Raw genomic sequence first — 22,930 nt, 5'->3', positions numbered from 1 at the left:
GGCTATGAGTGAGTCATTAAGTCTCCAGTTTGTGGACTTAATAGGTAAGGACGGAACTAAGATAGACTAATCGGGGCATGGTCTGAAACCGTCGAGATTTCGATAAGAGAGTGTCATGAGCTCTAGATAGTGATGTTGTAAGAAGAAGTAATCTAACCTCAAGTGGGTATTATACAGATGGGAGTAATATGTGAAATCTTTTTCCAGTGGGTGCATTACCCTCCAAACATCCATGAGTTGGGCCTCATGTAGTTGTTTATGAATGTGGGCCAACTGTCTATGAGGGATATATGATTTGCCCTGGGATGTATCTATATCTACAAGGGGTTCAAGGGGTACATTTAAATCCCCCCCCTCATGATTACACACCGTCGGGGCAAAGTTTTTAAGCTTAGTTAAAGTTGTGGAGATAATCTCTAATTGGGGGCGTACAGGTTAACAAGGTTACAAGGCACATTCCCCAGGCTACCTCTTATGAATAAGAATCTCCCATATTGATCCACAAGAGAGTCCTCTACGGTGAAGGAGGTTCCCCTTTTGAACCCAATGGCCACACCCTTTGCCTTCGGAATATCTGACAAGCTATAAATCCAGGTAGGGTAATGGTGGGCATACAATATAACTTTAGTGGTGTGGGTGAGATGGGTTTCTTGCAGGAAGACAATACCTCCCTGCATACGCTTGAGTTCTCTATAGAGTGTATGCCTCTTACCTGCAGCATGCAGTCCTCTCACATTAAGTGATATCAATTTGATCGTGGCCATTGGGTTCGACTGGGGATCTTGTCTTGTAACCAATGCCTGCTCAGCTGGTGGGTAAACTGTAGGGAGTAGGAGAGCGAGGTGGGGTAGAGAAAAGAAAGAAATGGAAACAGAGAGAGAAGAGAGTAAAAATAACAGTAATCAACAAATAAGACAGCACATCCCTGCCTTGCACGCAAAGCCTTGCTGTGCTTCTCCCGGGACAGCATGCAGCCCACCCCATCGGCATGCACCCCCCGAGGGGGGTCAGCAGTCCCCCCGTAGTGCACCGCACACTGCCCCGGTCGTAGGGGGAGGGATTCCAACACAGACTCCGAACCGTTCGCAGCCATTCTAGGCCCACATCAAACTGCATGGTCCGGCGCCGGCATATTTTTAAAACAGAATATGCAACCTGTGCCGCAGCACAATACCTTATACCTTATCTCTACCGTGTCCATTTCTCGGCGAGCAAATTGTTTGTTCCTACAAGTTTTTTGTTTTTTTCTCCTTTTGAAATAAACCAACCTAGTAAACTTGAATAGCATAACTCATTAACTTGAAAAATGTTTTAACTAACTGTCAAGGCTATTAAGTCAGGTTTCTTCAAAACATTACTTATCTCTTAGGCCTCAACGTTCATAGGATGCCTATTCAATCTGCAACAGCGTTTGGTCCCTGGGTGGCTGAGCGTCGCTTGCGAGAAACTTTCTGCCAATGAACCTCTGGTGCATTGGGAGGCACCGGTATGTCCTGCTGCCAGCCCGGAAGTTACGGGGGGTCGATGTTGAGATCCATGCAGAACGTGTCTAGGTCCTCCGGGAATCACAGGAGGGCTGTTTTCCTATCTCTGTTTGCGATGAGAGCAGATGGGAACCCCTAGCTATAATTAATGGGGGCCGAACGCAGTTTTACCGTGAGGGGTTTTAAGGCTCTGCCAGGGCCGGTGCTACCACTAGGCAAACTAGGCAGCCGCCTAGGGCGCAATGCTGCCTAGGGGCGCCCAGGCTGCCGGTTTTCCTCCGGGTTTGCATGCTCTGCAAGCTGCAGTATGTAACTAGCTCAGTCCGACTGGTAGTGTAATTAGAGGTGCAACACAGCACTGGAGCCAGCACTAGAGAAAGCAGAGCCAATGCTTCCTGCATAGCGGCGCCTTCTGTCACATGGGCAGGGCAAAGGGGGTGGAGTCAGGGGTGGAGCCAATGAGGGCGGCAAAATGAAGGTGCACCTAGGGTGTCAACAATCCTTGCACCAGCCCTGGGCTCTGCATCTCTCCAGGGTCTCTCTAGCCAGGTCCAGGAAGAAGGCCAGGATGACCCCATCAAATTCCAGGGTGGCTGCTTCTCTCACTTTCTTCATGATAAGCTCCTTTTCCTCAAATTAGTGCACCCAGCAGATGACATCTCTTTGTGTTTCAGAGGCAAGGTTATGCGGGCGGAGGGCTCGGTGAACCCTGTCCAGCTTCAAGGGATGGGCATTGGAGAGAGTGCATGTTGTAGCTTGTAGGTCTCTGATGGCGGCTGTGTGCCTGGTCAAACGCTGCTCCGTCTCCTCTACCTGCTCCAAGACCTGGGAGAGATCCGCCTGCACCGCCGCAAGCTCATTCTTGATTACATTCTCCAGCCCCGCGAGCATCGAGTAAGGAAAAAATGCTTTATTCCTCCCTTGAGGAATTTTTTTAATGAAGTACCTCTACCTATGGGTAAAGCAGGTATGCATGTAAAATGCAAACAATGCAATTAAGAGATGCAAGGCCTGGTGGCCCAAATGAAAATAAATAATGGGAGGACATGCTGTGATGAAAGGACCATGTTTGACATTTTTTTTTATGTGGACCCAGCTGATATATTCAGTTTAAGTTCTTTGTATTTTCAAAGATATTTTGTTTATGCACATCAGTTACTAAACATTGATGTTTAACCACTTCCCACCTGGCCAATGTACATATATGGCCGGGTGGGAGCCGCCTCCTTCTGACTGGACGTTCCTGAACATCCATCAGAAGGAGGGGGATCGCGTGCGCGCGTACCCACGCAGCGGCACGATCCCGATGCGCTCGTGTCACCCGGACACGGCGCACCTCGGATCGGCAGGGGGGCTCTGTGATTGGCCCTCCTGATCACATGGCCGTGTCCAATCATGGCCGTCGTGTGATGTAAACAAACAGCCGGTTGCTAGGCAATCGGCTCTCCTCTCCTCACACGGAAGTCGTCGCTGAGGAGAGGAGAGCAGATCGCTGCAGCCGGCTGGTGATCAGTGAGTATGAGCTGTTTTTACAGCTTTTTACTCACTGATCACTAGTCTAGTATAAACCTACAGTGTAAATACACATGTCACCACACATGTCCCCAAAACACACATGTCCCCAAATAATAAAAAAGACATGTCCCCACATAAAAAAACACATGTCCCCCACATATGTCCCACTAAAATCATATGTTCCAATGATTATCTGCACACATATGTACGTGATCACCTGCACACATCTGTACATGATCATTTGCGTACATATGTCCGTGATCACACAAACCAATTATTATACACTTAACGGAATTTTTTTTACCAAAAACATGTAGCAGAATACATTTTGGCTTAAATTTATGACAAAATTAGATTTTATTGGATTTCTTTTAAGATAGAAAAAAGAAAATATTCTTTTTTTTCCAAATTTCCGCTTTTTTTGCGCTTATATCTCAAAAAATAAAAAACGGAGTCGTGAATAAATACCACCAAAATAAAGCACTATTTGTGCGAACAAAATGATAAAAATTTAATTTGGGTACAGTGTAGCATGACCGCGCAATTGTCATTGAAAGTGCGAGAGCGATGAAAGTTGAAAATTGGGCTGAGAAGGAAGGGGGCGAAAGTGCTCTGCATTGTAGTGGTTAAAGTGGATGTAAACTTGATTCGTCAAATCTGACCTGGGCTCATATAGCTGTAGTGTTTATTTATCTCTGTCCACATCACTAAGTCCAGTTTCTTTATGCTGCTCCGTTCCTCTGTTATCAGTATGATAACTTCTGACAAGTTCTTCGAGATGGGAGATAAAAGCAGCTGAAAATTTGTGTCAGGTAGGTTATTATAAATTAGCAGAGAGCCGGTCTATTCACCGCACACCTCTACTTGTTTCTTTCTTCCTTTGATGTTCACTTTCTAAACAGTATATAAAGCTGAAAACAGAAGATATACAAATAAAACGTATATAGGGAAATTTGTTTTATCTCTATGTATCATCTAAGTCTGTTCACTTCATTGGGTATAGGAACAGAGTTACAGTGGTGTGAAAAAGTGTTTGCCCCCTTCCTCATTTCCTGTTCCTTTGCATGTTTGTCACACTTAAGTGTTTCGGAACATCAAACCAATTTAAACAATAGTCAAGGACAACACAAGTAAACACAAAATGCAATTTGTAAATGAAGGTGTTTATTATTAAAGGTGAAAAAAAATCCAAACCATCATGGCCCTGTGTGAAAAAGTGATTGCCCCCCTTGTTAAAACATACTATAACTGTGGTTGTCCACACCTGAGTTCAATTTCTCTAGCCACACCCAGGCCTGATTATTGCCACACCTGTTCACAATCAGGGCATCACTTAAATAGGAGCTGCTTGACACAGTAAGGTCCACCAGAAGAGCCTTAAAAGCTACACATCATGCCGAGACCCAAAGAAATTCAGGAACAATTGAGAAAGAGAGTAATTGAGATCTATCAGTCTGGAAAGGGTTATAAAGCCATTTCCAAAGCTTTGGGAATCCAGCGAACCACAGTGAGAGCCATTATCCACAAATGGCGAAGACATGGAACAGTGGTGAACCTTCCCAGGAGTGGCCGGCCGCCCAAAATTACCCCAAGAGCGCAGCGACGACTCATCCAAGAGGTCACAAAAGACCCCACAACAACGTCCAAGGAACTGCAGGCCTCACTTGCCTCAGTTAAGGTCAGCGTTCATGCCTCCACCATCAGAAAAAGACTGGGCAAAAATGGCCTGCATGGCAGAGTTCCAAGGAGAAAACCACTGCTGAGCAAAAGAACATCAAAGCTCGTCTCAATTTCTCCACAACACATCTTGATGATCCCCAAGACTTTTGGGACAACATTCTGTGGACCGATGAGACAAAAGTGGAACTCTTTGGAAGGTGTGTGTCCAAGTATATCTGGCATAGAAGGAACACTGCATTTCATAAAAAGAACATTATACCAACAGTAAAATATGGTGGTGGTAGTGTGATGGTCTGGGGCTGTTTTGCTGCTTCAGGACCTGGAAGACTTGCCGTGATAAAAGGAACTATGAATTCTGCTGTCTACCAAGAGATCCTGAAGGAGAATGTCCGACCATCTGTTCGTATACTCAAGCTGAAACGAACTTGGGTTCTGCAGCAGGACAATGATCCTAAACACACCAGCAAGTCCACCACCGAATGGCTGAAGAAAAACAAAATGAAGACTTTGGAGTGGCCTAGCCAAAGTCCTGACATGAATCCTATTGAGATGTTGTGGTATGACCTTAAAAAGGCCGTTCATGCTCGAAAACCCTCTAATGTAACTGAATTAGGACAATTCTGCAAAGATGAGTGGGCCAAAATTCCTCCAGGACGCTGTAAAAGCCTCATTGCACGTTATCGCAAGCGCTTGGTTGCAGTTGTTGCTGCTAAGGGTGGCCCAACCAGTTATTAGGTTTAGGGGGCAATCACTTTTTCACACAGGGCCATGATGGTTTGGATTTTTTTTCACCTTTAATAATAAACACCTTCATTTACAAATTGCATTTTGTGTTTACTTGTGTTGTCCTTGACTATTGTTTAAATTGGTTTGATGTTCCGAAACACTTAAGTGTGACAAACATGCAAAGGAACAGGAAATGAGGAAGGGGGCAAACACTTTTTCACACCACTGTACATCCACTTTAAGCAAATTCAAGAATATGTAATATAACGTTATTGTTTTAATTAAATAAAAGAATTTGAGTACCATAGTTCTCCAACTATGCGTGATTAACCTAAAATTGGTTCTGATATCCCTGTTTTGCCAACCTGACAGCTTATTATTCTAAATAGGAAGACTTAATTTTGTTTGCAAATATTAAAGATTCTAATTACCAGCAAGAATGAGTCCTTATATTTACAGAGCACCTGTCATTTCAGATCCATCATGGCAGCGCCTGTTAGCGGGCATCCACTCACCTTTTGCCGCCACGTCCCTCCCCTTGTTGTGTCACTGCCGCATCACCAGCCCTCTCATTAAAGTGAATGGGACTGTTGGTGAGTCAACAGCAGGTGAGAGGAGGAGCTGCTGCGGGACAGAGATGACAGTTGCTCTTTAAAAATTATCATTTAAATAAGGGGTCTCAAACTGGCGGCCCTCCAGCTGTTGCAAAACTCCCATGAGGCATTGCAAGGCTGACAGTTACGAGCATTACTCCCACAGGCAGAGGCATGAAGGGACTTGTAGTTTTGCAACAGCTGGAGGGCCACCAGTTTGAGACCCCTGCTTTACATCGAGTTCATTTAAATTGAGCCTTTTTACTAGTGATTTAAATCATGATTTAAATGCATGCATTGCTCAGGTGTATTTTTTGTGTGTATACTGCGCTGTGCAACAACAATCTACAGTTAAGCAGCCAACACAGCTGTAGACAAAAAGCGTGAAGATACAAAAAACTAAAATTTGTGTAGCGCTATTCTGTAGTACTAAAGCATAAATATGCGTGAAGACATACATATATCAATATATAGAAAGCTGGGTTTAACTCATGTATAGTGTATAAACCCAAAAAGTAACCAAAACAATATCCAGTGAAAAATATTATAATGAATAGTCCATAACCACTTTTTAAAGTGCAAGTGCCACTGCAGTCCCAAAAACAGAAAATTCCAGTGCCCAATTTATGTGAACTCTTCAGAAGTGAGAGCGACACCACCACCACCATGAAAATGGAGGAGGCTTACCAGAGGACTTGGACTTAGCTGGGCGTATGCCCCCCAAGTCCGACAGGCTTGTATATAAGACCTGGCCCGGTAGGTATAGGCAATCCTCCGTCTCAACTCAAATCACAGACCGTCAGAGCGTCAGGTGGCAAATAATGGATAATATTCCAGAGGCATCAAATGGAAGGCGGGATAGTAGTATTGTATATAAATAACTCTAACACACCAAACTTATGACTGAATAAACCATAAAACATTACTTATAATTGTATACAGTGAATATATATGTTCCCTCATAGGCTATGAACCAAAAAGGAAAAAACATGTGCAATTCAAAGAAAAAAAAACAAAAAAAAAAAAAGCATATAAAGTAAACTCAAACGGTTCTAAAACTATATGTGATAACATAAAGTCCATAAACAGTCCAACTGGAGAGACACCCTGTGTGGAAGGGATCTATTCAATCGTAAAGCTTTTCAATCAACGTGAAGAAAAACCAGGTGCACCTCCACCAGACAAGTAATAATAGCCCCTTACCAGATGTCCCGGTAGGGAGCGCTTAATCACAAAATGGGTCTGCAGATGGATCAAACTTGAGCCCTCCAAATGGAACACTACCGTAAGGCAGGTTGGGAGATACACCAGTCATAAACCGTCCAGCATGGGAGGACGCTGTTTGAAGTGGGACTCAGATGTATGGCATTGTAGAATCAAGGAGGGTTCACCATAGGGAGGAAACAAAGCGCTCCAAATAGTGTAAAATCATTTATTAAAACGAATATAAAAAACAAGAGATGCACTTACAAACATGAAAGAACATCGGGCATATCATCAGACTGGGCAAGCGTCGGCCGATCGCGAACACCAATCGATATCCCTTCTAGTACCGGTTCACATGAGGCAAGTAAGCGTGTCACGCCACCCAACGCGTTTCGTGAAAAATTCACGTCGTCTGGGGTATGGGTGACACGCCATATTGCCTCCATTAAATAGTGAAAGTTGGAACAAGCCACCTCCTCCGCTGTCTGAGAGCCTCTTTCACTTCCGGGGTCAAAGGGCCAAGCCTCACTCCCATATCCAATAGAATGCGAGGTCACAGGGCCAAGACAGCGGAAGTGATGCTCCCATGAACAATGACGTGCAAGATCAGGGGGCCAGGGCGGCGGAAGTGATCCATGCAATCACCCGCCCCTCTTTGTTTACGTCTGAAAAAGGCGCTCCTTACGACGGCGTGACAACACGCCGTACGTAACGGGCGGATAACGTCACGTCGTGGATCACGAGCGGATGACAACACGACGTGCGTAGCGAGCGGATGGGCGGCGCACACCACCCACTACAAGGAAGTGTGTGCGCTCCATCTGATACCACGTCTCGCTTTCAATGATATGGGCGTAACGAGCGGATGACACCGCGCCGTACGTAGCAGACGGATGAACGGCGCACATCACCCCTTACATGGAAGTGTGTGCGCTTCATCTGGTGCCACGTCTCACTTTCAATAAAGCGTGGTAATAGCTACGGGCCTCCATAGCAAATAAATCTTCCTACTTATCCCAAAGGAGGAAGATATATATAGGAGGAAGGTGTATATACCTCAAATAAAACTAAATTAAGACAGGGGAGGAGGGGACTGGTCCAACCACAAAATTAAAAATTACTAACTGACAATTAATAGTCAAAATAGATAAAACATATGTTTTATCTATTTTGACTATTAATTGTCAGTTAGTAATTTTTAATTTTGTGGTTGGACCAGTCCCCTCCTCCCCTGTCTTAATTTAGTTTTATTTGAGGTATATACACCTTCCTCCTATATATATCTTCCTCCTTTGGGATAAGTAGGAAGATTTATTTGCTATGGAGGCCCGTAGCTATTACCACGCTTTATTGAAAGTGAGACGTGGCACCAGATGAAGCGCACACACTTCCATGTAAGGGGTGATGTGCGCCGTTCATCCGTCTGCTACGTACGGCGCGGTGTCATCCGCTCGTTACGCCCATATCATTGAAAGCGAGACGTGGTATCAGATGGAGCGCACACACTTCCTTGTAGTGGGTGGTGTGCGCCGCCCATCCGCTCGCTACGCACGTCGTGTTGTCATCCGCTCGTGATCCACGACGTGACGTTATCCGCCCGTTACGTACGGCGTGTTGTCACGCCGTCGTAAGGAGCGCCTTTTTCAGATGTAAACAAAGAGGGGCGGGTGATTGCATGGATCACTTCCGCCACCCTGGCCCCCTGATCTTGCACGTCATTGGACATGGGAGCATCACTTCCGCTGTCTTGGCCCTGTGACCTCGCATTCTATTGGATATGGGAGTGAGGCTTGGCCCTTTGACCCCGGAAGTGAAAGAGGCTCTCAGACAGCGGAGGAGGTGGCTTGTTCCAACTTTCACTATTTAATGGAGGCAATATGGCGTGTCACCCATACCCCAGACGACGTGAATTTTTCACGAAACGCGTTGGGTGGCGTGACACGCTTACTTGCCTCATGTGAACCGGTACTAGAAGGGATATCGATTGGTGTTCGCGATCGGCCGACGCTTGCCCAGTCTGATGATATGCCCGATGTTCTTTCATGTTTGTAAGTGCATCTCTTGTTTTTTATATTCGTTTTAATAAATGATTTTACACTATTTGGAGCGCTTTGTTTCCTCCCTATGGTGAACCCTCCTTGATTCTACAATGCCATACATCTGAGTCCCGCTTCAAACAGCGTCTTCCCATGCTGGACGGTTTATGACTGGTGTATCTCCCAACCTGCCTTACGGTAGTGTTCCATTTGGAGGGCTCAAGTTTGATCCATCTGCAGACCCATTTTGTGATTAAGCGCTCCCTACCGGGACATCTGGTAAGGGGCTATTATTACTTGTCTGGTGGAGGTGCACCTGGTTTTTCTTCACGTTGATTGAAAAGCTTTACGATTGAATAGATCCCTTCCACACAGGGTGTCTCTCCAGTTGGACTGTTTATGGACTTTATGTTATCACATATAGTTTTAGAACCGTTTGAGTTTACTTTATATGCTTTTTTTTTTTTTTTTTCTTTGAATTGCACATGTTTTTTCCTTTTTGGTTCATAGCCTATGAGGGAACATATATATTCACTGTATACAATTATAAGTAATGTTTTATGGTTTATTCAGTCATAAGTTTGGTGTGTTAGAGTTATAAATCACAAGATACACCTGTTTAACCACTTTCAGACCGGACCATTTTGCTGGTAAATGACCAGAGGTCTTTTTACACTTTGGCACTGCGCTGCTTTAACTGGTAATTGCGCGGTCATGCAATGTTGTACCCAAACAAAATTTGCGTCCTTTTCTTCCCACAAATAGAGCTTTCTTTTGATGGTATTTGATTGCCTCTGCGATTTTTATTTTTTGCGATATAAACGTAAAAAGACCGCAAATTTTGAAAAAAAATGATATTTTCTACTTTTTGTTATTAGAAAAATCCAATAAACTCAATTTTAGTCATACATTTAGGACAAAATGTATTCAGCCACATGTCTTTGGTAAAAAAAAAGTCAATAATTGTATATTTATTGGTTTGCGCAAAAGTTGTCACATCTACAAACTAAGGTACGTTTTCTGGAATTTACGCAGCTTTTAGTTTACGACTGCCTATCTCATTTCTTGAGGTGCTAAAATGACAGGGCAGTACAAAACCCCCCCAAATGACCCCATTTTGGAAAGTAGACCCCCTAAGGAAATTGATAAGAGGCATGTTGAGCCCATTGAATATTTTATTTTTTTGCCTCAAGCGATTGAATAATGACAAAAAAAAAATTTTTTTTTTTTTTTTACACAAAGTTGTCACTAAATGATATATTGCTCACACATGCTATGGGCGTATGTGAAATGACACCCCAAAATAAATTCTGCTGCTTCTCCTGAGTACGGGGATACCACATATGTGGGACTTTTTGGGAGCCTAGCCGCGTACAGGGCCCCGAAAACCAAGCACCGCCTTCAGGCTTTCTAAGGGCGTCAATTTTTGATTTCACGCCTCACTACCTATTACAGTTTTGAAGGCCATAAAATGCCAAGATGGCACAAAACCCCCACAAATGACCCCATTTTAGAAAGTAGACACCCCAAGCTATTTGCTGAGAGGCATGTTGAGTCCATGGAATATTTTATATTTTGCCACAAGTTGCGGGAAAATTACAAACTTTTTTTTTTTTTTTTTTTTTTTCACAAAGTTGTCACTAAATGATATATTGCTCATGCATGCCATGGGCATATGTGAAATGACACCCCAAAATAAATTCTGCTGCTTCTCCTGAGTACGGGGATACCACATATGTGGGACTTTTTGGGAGCCTAGCCGCGTACGGGGCCCCGAAAACCAAGCACCGCCTTCAGGCTTTCTAAGGGCGTAATTTTTTGAGTTCACTTCTCACTACCTATTACAGTTTTGAAGGCCATAAAATGCCAAGATGGCACAAAACCCCCACAAATGACCCCATTTTAGAAAGTAGACACCCCAAGCTATTTGCTGAGAGGCATGTTGAGTCCATGGAATATTTTATATTTTGCCACAAGTTGCGGGAAAATTACAAACTTTTTTTTTTTTTCACAAAGTTGTCACTAAATGATATATTGCTCACGCATGCCATGGGCATATGTGAAATGACACCCCAAAATAAATTCTGCTGCTTCTCCTGAGTACGGGGATACCACATATGTGGGACTTTTTGGGAGCCTAGCCGCGTACGGGGCCCCAAAAACCAAGCACCGCCTTCAGGCTTTCTAAGGGCGTTACAGTTTTGAAGGCCATAAAATGCCAAGATGGCACAAACCCCCCCCCCCCAAATGACCCCATTTTAGAAAGTAGACACCCCTAAATTTAGGGGTACACTAGTGAGACTAGGTAATAAATGGCGGGTGCCCTGAAACTATAAAAAAATAACTAACCAACCAGCGTCACCTGTAACAGTTATATGGTGATCACTGGTGAAAGGGTTAACTAGGGGGCAATCAGGGGGCTTTATGCGGTAGTATATGGGGGTCCCTGGCGCTATAAAAAGCTGCGGCGAACCTAAATACCTACCTGCCTAACTAGCGTCACCTGTGACACTAATACAGCGATCAGAAAAACGATCGCTTATTAGGCTGGGTTCACACTGGAGCGATGCGGGAACGCCACGAATGCGCGGCGGGTTCCCGCATCGCATGCCTCCCGGCGGCAGTTCACACTGCCCTATGCGAACTGCTGGGAGTGTCAGTGAAATGTTAATGACACCCCCAGATCAGTTCGCATATCGCAGTGCGATCTGCAAACTTGGATCGCATGGTGTGAACACCCATGCGATCCGATTCTGCTGCGGACCAAAAAAAGGGTCCCGTGCGAGTTTGCGGCGGGTGCGACACGAATTCAGCCATACTATCTGTATAGCTGAACTCGAATCGCACAGAGATCGGATGTGATTTGCACTGCAGTGCGGTGCGAATCACATCCGTTCTCATAAACCGCTGCAATGTGAACCCAGCCTTAGTGACACTGGCGACGGGGGGTGATCACGGGGTTAAACCTTTATTGGGGGGGTTAGGGGGGTACCTTAGAACTAAAGGGGGCTAACCCTAACTGCCCTAACAGTTATTAGTCACAAATGACACCTGCCGGGTGATCAGGGGGTTAAACCTTTATTAGGTAATAAATGGCGGGTGCCCTGAAACTATAAAAAAATAACTAACCAACCAGCGTCACCTGTAACAGTTATATGGTGATCACTGGTGAAAGGGTTAACTAGGGGGCAATCAGGGGGCTTTATGCGGTAGTATATGGGGGTCCCTAGCGCTATAAAAAGCTGCGGCGAACCTAAATACCTACCTGCCTAACTAGCGTCACCTGTGACACTAATACGGCGATCAGAAAAATGATCGCTTATTAGGCTGGGTTCACACTGGAGCGATGCGGAAACGCCGCGAATCCGCGGCGGGTTCCCGCATCGCATGCCTCCCGGCGGCAGTTCACACTGCCCTATGCGAACTGCTGGGAGTGTCAGTGAAATGTTACTGACACCCCCAGATCAGTTCGCATATCGCAGTGCGATCTGCAAACTCGGATCGCATGGTGTGAACACCCATGCGATCCGATTCTGCTGCGGGCCAAAAAAAGGGTCCCGTGCGAATTTGCGGCGGGTGCGGCGGGTGTGGCGGGTGCGGCGGGTGCGGCGAATGGCTGAACTCGAATCGCACAGAGATCGGATGTGATTTGCACTGCAGTGCGGTGCGAATCACATTCGTTCTCATAAACCGCTGCAATGTGAACCCAGCCTTAGTGACACTGGCGACGGGGGGTGATCACGGGGTTAAACCTTTATTGGGGGGGTTAGGGGGGTACATTAGAACTAAAGGGGGCTAACCCTAACTGCCCTAACAGTTATTACAGTCACAAATGACACCAATGCAAAAAAAAAAAAAAAAAAAAAAAAAAATGACATTGGTGTCACTGTGACTGGGGGGCAGGGGTAATTGGGGGGGTGATCGGGGGGTAAAGGGGGGGTGTGAGTGTGCCTGGCATGTTCTACTGTGTGTGGGATGTGTTGGTGCAACTCACTGATCCGCTCTCCTCCGTGTCGGAACGAAAAATACCGACACGGAGGAGAGAATACATCACTTCCTCTCCTGTGTTTACATTACAGGAGAGGAAGTGATGTCACCGGGGATTTCCATTCGTCGGGAGCGATCGCGAGGGGGTGGCCATGAATGAATGGCCGTCCCCTCGTCCGGGATCGCTCCCGAACGAAAACCGACCGCCGCAGGCACCGGGCGGGGGCCCGATCGGGCCCCCGACCCGCGGGAGGCAAAGGACGTACATATATGTGCTTATGCCTGCCCGTGCCATTCTGATGACGTAGATCGGCGTGAGGCGGTCGGCAAGTGGTTAAGGTAGATTGGTTTAAATCCTAATAGAAATATTGGGGATTGCGCAGTTCTCTTCTTTTTTCTTTGTCTCTATATGTATATTACACTTTGGGTATATATTAGAACTGCTGCATCACACATTTTCGTTAAGTACACACTGTAGCGCAGATTTCCTCTCCTTTTTTTCTCAGTATTGTATATAAAACCATGTAAATAAAGAGCTAACCCAATTTGTTCATGGCGCCGAAAAACTTCCACCGGACGTCACTTCCGGTTAGAACCCTGAAGGACGTGACGTATATTCAGGCTCCTTCAAATTATAATCAAATTCACCTTAAATGACAAAATATGTAAAAATGAGAGGCATTTAAACATATTCTCGGAAATTTACCTCAGAAGCCTCTGAAAACGTTACTTCCTTAATGACGCTAGGCTTATAACCTAGATGTCCAAGCCTCGCTATCAACGCGCGGCCATCCAGTAGGTTGTCTATAGCCAGGCCTCTCTATGAAAGAGAGGCCTGGCTCTGCACATTTCTGGTATGATGTATACCGGCCGCACCACTTCATGAAAGGGAGGCTTGGCTATAACGACATCTGGTGGGTTCTCATAGAGACCTCATCGTTGTATACAAGGGAGGCATGGCTATGCATATTTTATCATACTAACAACCAAGCCACGTCGTTCAGCATAGGCTGGATGTTAGGTAGCTCGGCCAGAAAAGCATGCATAATTCTTCTAATGGTCCGCAACAAACCAGAACAGGAACTGTTAACTAGCTATATTGCGGGTCAATAGAGGTTTGCATGTGCGCTAACTAAATTATAATTGATAATAATAAATGACTAAATACCTCGTTGGCGATCAAAAAACTATTTTTTTATTATCGGCTACATAACGAATGGGGTCATCATGTACATTTTAATATATATTCTTATCATAAGATTAATATTTAATAAAAGTAGGAATTTAAAAAATGAAATAGTAAAATAGTAATTTCTATAATAAAAATTATAAAAAATTGCAAAGATATTGGACCTGGAGGGGAGGAGCCAATACCAGAGGCGTGTCCAGACTTGAAACCTTCTGGATTTATGAACTACAAACACACCACCCTCATGGGATGAATGTAGAATGGGATATTAATTCTTTCATAAATAGATCGTAGGAGCAATTATCTATATATTCTAGGAATGATTTTTCACATTGTTATTTTATCCATCTAGTTTTTATTATTTTATTTTATTTAAATTTTTCCATTTTGATACTATTTTGTTCCTTAAATTGATCCACCTCACATTGTGTTTTGAAGATGGACAATGAAGTCCATGAATGTATATGCAAGATTAACAATGGTGATATGTACTATATAGTGAGGTTGACATGCAATAAAAGTGTGCTAATCCATATTAGTACATGATCAAAAGGATAAAACACATGAAGAAGTGATTTTTGTAATTTTTGCAAATTTCTTTGTATTTTTTTATAATTTTTGTAATTTTTATTATAGAAATTACTATTTTACTATTTCATTTTTTGCTCATTCAATGATAAGGGCTCTATGAGAACCCACCGGATGTCGTTATAGTCAAGCCTCTCTGCTATAGAGTGATGTGGTTGGTTTACACCACACCGGAAGTACTCTGAGTCAGGCATGCTTTTTGCAGAGTACGCCGGAAGTTGTGGTAGCCAAGCCTCCCTTTCATGAAGCGGTGTGGCCGGTATACATCATACCGGAAATGTGCAGAGGCAGGCCTCTCTTTCAAAGAGAGGCCTGGCTATAGACAACCTACTGGATGGCCGCACGTTGATAGCGAGGATTGGACATCTAGGTTATGAGCCTAGCGTCGTTAAGGTAAAGTAACGTTTTCAGATGCTTCTGAGATAAATTTCCAGGAATATGTTTAAATGCCTCTCATTTTTACATATTTCGTTATTTAAGGTGAATTTGATTATAATTTGAATAATTTATAAGCGATGCTGTTGAGGGGGTGCAAACCCCATATGATGACTCTGTAGTCGAAACGCGTCGGATGGACCTCCTTGCAGACATCTCTTGCACATGTTTATATGCTGATTAATAAATCTGAAATGTGAGTGTTCTATATATCTTTTACATTAAAATTTCTTTGTGTGATGGTATCACGCTATGTTAGCTCTTTATTTACATGGTTTTATATACAATACTACTATCCTGCCTTCCATTTGATGCCTCTGAAAAATTATCCATTATTTGCTAACTGACGCTCTGACGGTCTGTGATTTGAGTTGAGACAGAGGATTGCTTATACCTACCGGGCCGGATCTTATATACAAGCCTGTCTGACTTGGGGGGCATATGCCCAGCTAAGTCCAAGTCCTCTGGTAAGCCTCCTCCATTTTCACAGTGGTGGTGTCACTCTCACTTCTGAAGAGTTCATGTAAATTGAGCACTGGAATTTTTTGTTTTTGGGACTGCAGTGGCACTTGCACTTTAAAAAGTGGTTATGGACTATTCATTATAATATTTTTCACTGAACATTGTTTTGGATACTTTTTGGGTGTATACACTATACATGAGTTAAACCCAGCTTTGGCTTCAGACTTGTGGGTTTATAAGGAAGGCTCCACCATATGCTGGTCACAGATAATCCATACCTTAATGTGAAGCAGTGCATGGCTGATGCTATTTAATTACAATGTTATGTAGAGATTACAGTTTTTTATCATAATGCAAAATCCATATGAAGTACTACATTTTTTTTTCCTTGTGTTTCAGAGTAGCAAGATAAGATGTTGATTGACTAACAAAAAACTGGATTTACAATTGTAAATCTTGCCTACGTGTAGCCTGCTACTATAGTGGTCATCTACTGAATAAACCTCTCATTTCCTTCATCATGAACCACCCAAATGCATGTAAACCCCATCTTTTTTTACCAATCATAGCAAACCCACTTACTCCAAACAGAAGATATCTGCATTGTTTAGCAACAGGTCAATTCTATTGTCTTGCAACAGGAAGCCTATATCAGATGACTACACCAATTATCCCATTCTCTACCAATATGCAACTTTTATTACAAAAAAAACATATATTTTTCACTGTTCAACCAGGATTGTTTTCCCAACCTCAAATCAACCACAACACAGAGCAAATAAATAAAAAACAAAAGAGAAAACCAAATTCAAGCAACTATGAGCCACTGCTACAGAATAATGATCCTTTGCCTTCTGCCACTGAGGATAACAAGATTTCACTCAACAAGCATGAATCTAATCTCATCCATGAAATAAATCAATCTGCTCAAGGTAGTAGTACATCTTTTACAGACCCACAGAGTCACAATTCTCTAGCCGATGGGGAGAAGAAAGAAGAAATAAATCTAAAGAGCAACCAAAGCACACCTATACAGAGTAAACATCTTACAACTCTTGCCAATCAAGAGAAGCTTCCACACATCAAAAGTGACATGTACCTTGCCCGTGAAATCAATGCGTTGGTCAATGCTAGCAGTACATCTTCTACATGCACACAGAGTAAAGGTGCTCAAACCAAAAAGAAGAAAAACAAAGCAAGCAAGCCTCAGAAAAAGTCTAATAAGTCTAAAGTTCCCTCATTAAAAACATCTACAATAAACACTATGAAGAGTTCCGCACCATGCAAACAGGATAAGCTTAGTGTTTCTTTCAAGAAAAACTGTCCTGTAGATGACAAGACCATTTCTCCATTGTTGTTAAACGTCAAAAGAAATTCCACTACTTCTTCCACAATGCGCAGACACGGAACTTGCTACCCATACAATCCTTGTGTGAATCCAAAAAAGAAATCCTATATATATTATGTCAGTACTCTTCCAACCAAGACCCAGCAAATTCAATCTCTCCACATTGAGCTGTCGCTTATAAGGGGAAAACCTTTGTTCAAGCTAAAAAAAGGCCCACATGTACCTTCGTCAAGTGCTGAGGATGAAAGTGATGAATCTACTGATGAATTGGATCCATATGTTGGTAGTATTTATGATACAAGGCTTGCTGTAGCAAGTAATGATAAGCATAAACATAAAAAAGAAAGAAATTGGAAACTTCTACTTTTACCAAACAAAAACTCCAAGTGATTTTATGTGAAGATTCCATGCACCTTTCAACCGCAGCACATCCTAAAAAAAATCCTATCACCATCATAGAAAGGGATTTGTGTGGGACAAGTTATGTATGAATTGTATACTGGCATCATTAGTGTATGATATTATTCCCAGTAAGTTCACAAAGGACCCTAATGAGCTCATGCCAGTGTCAAAGCTACGAGCCTTGCTAAATGCTGGACATAAAAAAGAATACACAACCAAAAATGGATGAGATGTATTGGACAGGAGGCAATTCATCGTACAGAAGAAATGATATTTGAAAAATGAGAGATGGTAGAGGTAGAAAACTGATATAGTCAAGGATCTAGAAAAGCCATGGCTTGTAGGTTTTAGTAGGAATGTTGTAAATAAAGGTGATAAGAACGACTGGCCTTTGCTTATACAAAGTAGTGCTTATACAAACATCCAGATCGTACAATAAGGCATACCAGCAAGCATCGCTCCTTCTGCTTAAAGTGGTTGTAAACCCTTACACACTACTTCTATTGGAAATAAGTGACGTCACGCGATTCCGGCCAGTAACGGAGCCAGAGTCCACGGACCCGAAAGGAAGAGAGATGAAGATGGATGCTGTCACCAGCGGGGACATCGCAGGCTTCGTTTGCAGGTAAGTGGCACATAATGGGCTAGTATGCATTATGCTTTTACTTTGCAGGGAACAAAGAGGAAGTAAAAGGCATCAGGGTTTACTTCCTCTTTAAGGTGGAATGAGACCTCTTATATGCTGAGGAACGACCATGCCTACTACACCCAAATACAATGCCAGATAGCTATCACAAACACACATTACGCAGAGCTGCTATTCCACACTCACAAAGAGACCGCCATTGTTTCTGTATTTTTTTTAATGCAGATTTCTAGAAGGCAGCCAAGGACAACCTGGAAAATGTCTTAATGCACTATGTACTGCCGTATTTGAAAATGTAAAGAGTGGAGCCAAAACTACCAAAAGATTTGTTTCAATTAGACAGCACTGTTAGTTTTGAAAAGTGATTTAACCACTTTCAGAGAGGACGATTTTGCTGGCTTAAGACCAGACCACTTTTTGCGATTCTGCACTGCGTCGATTTAACTGACAATTGCGTGGTCGTGCGACATGGCTCCCAAACAAAATTGACGTACTTTTTTTCCCACAAATAGAGCTTTCTTTTGGTGGTATTTGATCACTCCTGCAGTTTTTATTTTTTGCGCTATAAACAAAAATAGAGCAACAATTTTGAAAAAAACGCATAATTTTTTACTTTTTGTTATAATAAATATCCCCCGAAAATATATAAAAAAAACATTTTTTCCCTCAGTTTAGGCCGATACGTATTTTTCTACATATTTTTGGTAAAAAAAAATCGCAATAAGTGATTATTGATTGGTTTGCAATCAAATCAAATACAGCAATCAGTGCTATACAAATGCAATGATTCCTGTGTAAATGACACTGGCAGTGAAAGGGTTAACCAGGGGGTGGCAGTGTAGGGGTTAAGTGTTCCTAGGGGCATGTTACTAACTGTGGGGGGGTGCTGGTGCTTTGTGTAAGTGAACACTGATCTCTGCTCCAATCACATGGAGCAGAGATCAGCGTCACTTGTTGCTAGGCAAAACGGGGAGATGCTGTTTACAACGGCATCTCCCCGTTCAGCCTCCCCGTGAGACGATCGCGGGTATCCCCGCGGCGATCGAGTCTGCGGGACCCGCGACCGGACTCACGGGGTGCCGACCAGCACGTGAGCGTGATGGCAGGGCGGCATATAAAAATGGATGTACCTGTACGCCAATATGCATGCCCGTGCCATTCTGCCGACATACATCAGCATGCGCCGGTCGGGAACTGGTTAAAGATGTGCTTCTGGTTAACAAGAAAGAAGTAATTGGAACAGTGGTTTGAAAAACAAGTGCTCAAGCAAAATATGAAGAACCACCAGGTTATATCAACTCAAAACAGCATAGTAACTTTAGAATTGACTGAGTAATTGCTAAGTGTTTAAAATTGAATTATAGTTCAGACGGTGAAAACATTAATGCCATCCATAAGTGACGGTCAATACACTAAAATATTTATTTCGATACTGAGCATTTTCTTCTGCTGCGATGTACTATTTGAGTTGACTTTATTTGGCCACTGTTTGAATACTGTTTCTCTCGTGCCTGTCTAAATAAAAAAATAAAGAATTAAAAGAAAAAAAAAAAGAACTGAGTGAGTAATAAGCTCAACCTAGCACAGCACATATGCTGTCAACTGATGATGCACATTTTTTTTAATCCATATGCATGTAACAAAATAATAGTCATAATTTTTGTATATACTGTACAATAAACTGAAAATTGTCAAATTTTTTTTTTTTCATTTTGGGCAGCGTGGGGGGGGGGGGGGGGGGGTATAACACCTGTATGTTTTTTTTACCACTGTGTCCCTTTTAGGGAGATTTCCATTGACTTCCTGCTCACTAGCCAAAAGTGAGAGGGTGATTTTTTACAGAGTTGGGCTTTAAGGGCCACTTCACACCGGTCCATATGTGTTATGCTATGTGTAACATATGCACACTGGTGTGTATTGTGTGGGCTAAGTGTAAAGTATTATTGCAACACCTTTGCATTGTTTATTTTGTTTTTGTGCTTTTTTGTTTTAGCCTAATTTAGAATACAAATAAACACTTGAAACAATTGAACTATATGCATTTTTTTGGGTTTGTGAAAAACACAGAATGTGGAAGGTCCTTATTTGTGTTTGCCTAAACTGTCTTTTATCTTTGTATGTTAGCAGGATGGGCAACTTTACAGTTCTTTCTGGACACCTGTATCTAATAAGTATTGGCTTACAAAATATAACCCATTTTATATATGAATTTCAAGTTTGGTAAACCTATAGTAAATTTTTTTTAGTATATTTTCAGTAATTGCCTGTTCTTATTTTCTTTATCCAAGCTATTTTCTTTACTTTAACAGATGTTATATAATTTTTATGCAAACGCATTTTTTATATTTTATAATTTTAAAATCTTTTTTTATTGTTATTATTAGGTCATATTTGAGGATTAAATTTAAGGAAATTTGTATCAATTACTCACTATAATTTTCCTTTCCTGACACCAAACCATGGGAGAATAAATTTCATCAGTGTGCTGTCTATCATAGGAGTCAGTCCAGGAGGCGGGGCTTCATATGACAGCAGCCACCAGGTAACCGGGAGATCCCTGCTCTGTGTAATCTGGTGGCGCTCTCCCCCTTCCCTCCGAGGTAACCCAAAGGGTTTAGCAGGACCCATGGTAGGGCCGGCCTTGGGCCCACTGCCCCAGCTCGCGGTGCACCCGCCCTGGATTGGCCCTGCAAAGCAGGGACAGACTTGGTCTAGGGACAGTGTCCTCAGTCCAGGGACTGTCCCCGGAAACCAGGGATGTCTGGTCACCCTAGGCTAGTGGCCAGCAGGCCCCACAGGCCATGGTCAGATCCCAGCAGGTCCCACAGGCCAGTGGCCAACAAAACCTTCAGGCCAGCGGCCAGCAAGACCCACAGAGTAGCGGCCAGCAAGACCAACAGGTTAGTGGCCAGCAGGAACCACAGGTCCGAATGTGGGTCCTGCTGGGATCTTCCTGCGAACCTGTGGGTCCTGCTGGCCACTGACCTGTGGGCCCCGCTGGCCTGTGGATCCTGCTGGGAGTTGACCATGGCCTGTGGGTCCTGCTGGCCATGGCCAGCTCCCAGCAGGATCGACAGGCCATGGCCAGCTCCCAGCAGGACCCACAATGTTGAGGGCTATTTTGAGGTTACTAGGTGGGCACTGGCCTGGGGCAGGGTAAATAGGGTGTATGGGGGGTAGATGGGATGTGGGGTTCAGCAGGTCCTGAGGGTGTGATGCTCTTGTCCTTGGGTCAAGTAAACTTGCACCCTGAGCCAGTCACATGGGTCCCAACTCCCCAGCATGCCCTGCTGCCTCTGCCTGTCTCCAAGATCGGGTTCTCAGTTCCCCACCTATTGGGAGCTTGAGCACGCGTGGACTACAACTCAACAGAATGCTGCCGCGGCCATGCCCCTGACCCGACTGATTTAAAAAAAATAATATCATCAGCGGGTGGTGTTAGATGGCCTTGTCCCGGCACTGTCTGGAAGGAAATAGAATTGGGATATGGAGTTAGGCGTCCTGCAGATCCAGTAAAAGCATTCATTGGCCTGGCTGTACTGTTTGAATAATTGTGTGAATGGACTCCATCTTGAACTTTTCCAAGAGGATAAAGCGATTCAGCCTCCTTAGATCTATAACTGGACACCAACCCCCATACTTTTTGGGAACCATAAACAGGATTGACCAATATATGTTGGGAATGCCCAAAAATGCAGAAATTTTGGTGGGAGGTAATACAACTGATATAGGAAATAACGGAAGTGAATATGCCTAAAAATCCAGAAATGTACTTATTTCATAACACAGAACTGTAAAAAAGTGAAGTATGATTAGGAGAGGTGGAAATGTAGAGAAAATTGAAGGATTTTTATAAGGATGGGGGAGAGGAAGGAGTGGGGATGAGCAATGAGGGGTTTCCTTTTCTTGTAAAAGAGTTGTTTTAAAGAAATGTATGTATATTTTGGATAATGTGAAAATTAATAAAAACTTATATAAAAAAAAAAAACGTTATGTCTTCCTGTGAATGGAACCGGTGTCACAGCTCCTTGGGCCTGAAGCATCTGTATGTATTGCAGCCTCGTCCAGAGAAGTGGTCTGGATGAGGAGCATTGAAGGATTTCCAGAAATGGCCATTGGTGACCATTGCCTTCCTCTGAGAATTAGCTGTCCAGACATCTGCAAAGTATGCCAACCTGGCTCTTACCTTAAGAGTCTGGGCTCTCCATCCTCTACCTGAGATAGTTGCCATAACCCTTTATTTTCTTCAATGGTGGGCAGTCCACTTTGAGATAAAAGTGGTCTCCGTGGCGGAATTCGCCACGAGATCACTTTTATCGGCGATGAGAGAGGTCGCCCCGCCACGTGCCAGTCATCTCCACCACTTAGCGGATCCATCGGTAGCAGCGAAGATGATCCGATCCTGTCCCCTGAGAGGCAGGAAGTAGAGTGAGGGAATGAAGGCCCCCACTTGACTCAATGCCCCTGGATGACGGAAGCGATCTCGGGCGTGCAAAATTATTCGGCCCCCCTTGCGTTAATACTTTGTAGAGCCACCTTTTGCTGCGATTACAGCTGCAAGTCGCTTGGGGTATGTCTCTATCAGTTTTGCACATCGAGAGACTGAAATTCTTGCCCATTCTTCCTTGCAAAA

The 22,930-nt window shown here is 43.5% G+C and overlaps 1 protein-coding gene across 4 annotated transcripts in view; it reads left to right on the top strand.

The window, feature by feature from the left end:
• Positions 1-22,930, top strand: part of LOC143988272 (uncharacterized) — a 51,845-nt gene that overhangs the window by 12,288 nt on the left and 16,627 nt on the right. For 2 of the 4 annotated variants that reach the window (XM_077487720.1, XM_077487721.1), the window contains one exon: positions 16,301-18,276. The exons of the other annotated variants lie outside the window; for them this stretch is intronic. The gene's annotated coding sequence lies outside the window, so the exon portion shown is untranslated. The remainder of the gene's footprint in view (positions 1-16,300; positions 18,277-22,930) is intronic. 4 annotated transcript variants of the gene reach the window in all.

Source organism: Lithobates pipiens, unplaced genomic scaffold, assembly GCF_037356315.1.
Source record: "Lithobates pipiens isolate NorthernLeopardFrog02 unplaced genomic scaffold, aLitPip1_a1.2 Scaffold_18, whole genome shotgun sequence".
Taxonomy (NCBI): Eukaryota; Metazoa; Chordata; class Amphibia; order Anura; family Ranidae; genus Lithobates; species Lithobates pipiens.
The sequence above is the reverse complement of the archived record's forward strand: the minus strand, read 5'-3'. Positions and strand labels throughout refer to the sequence as shown.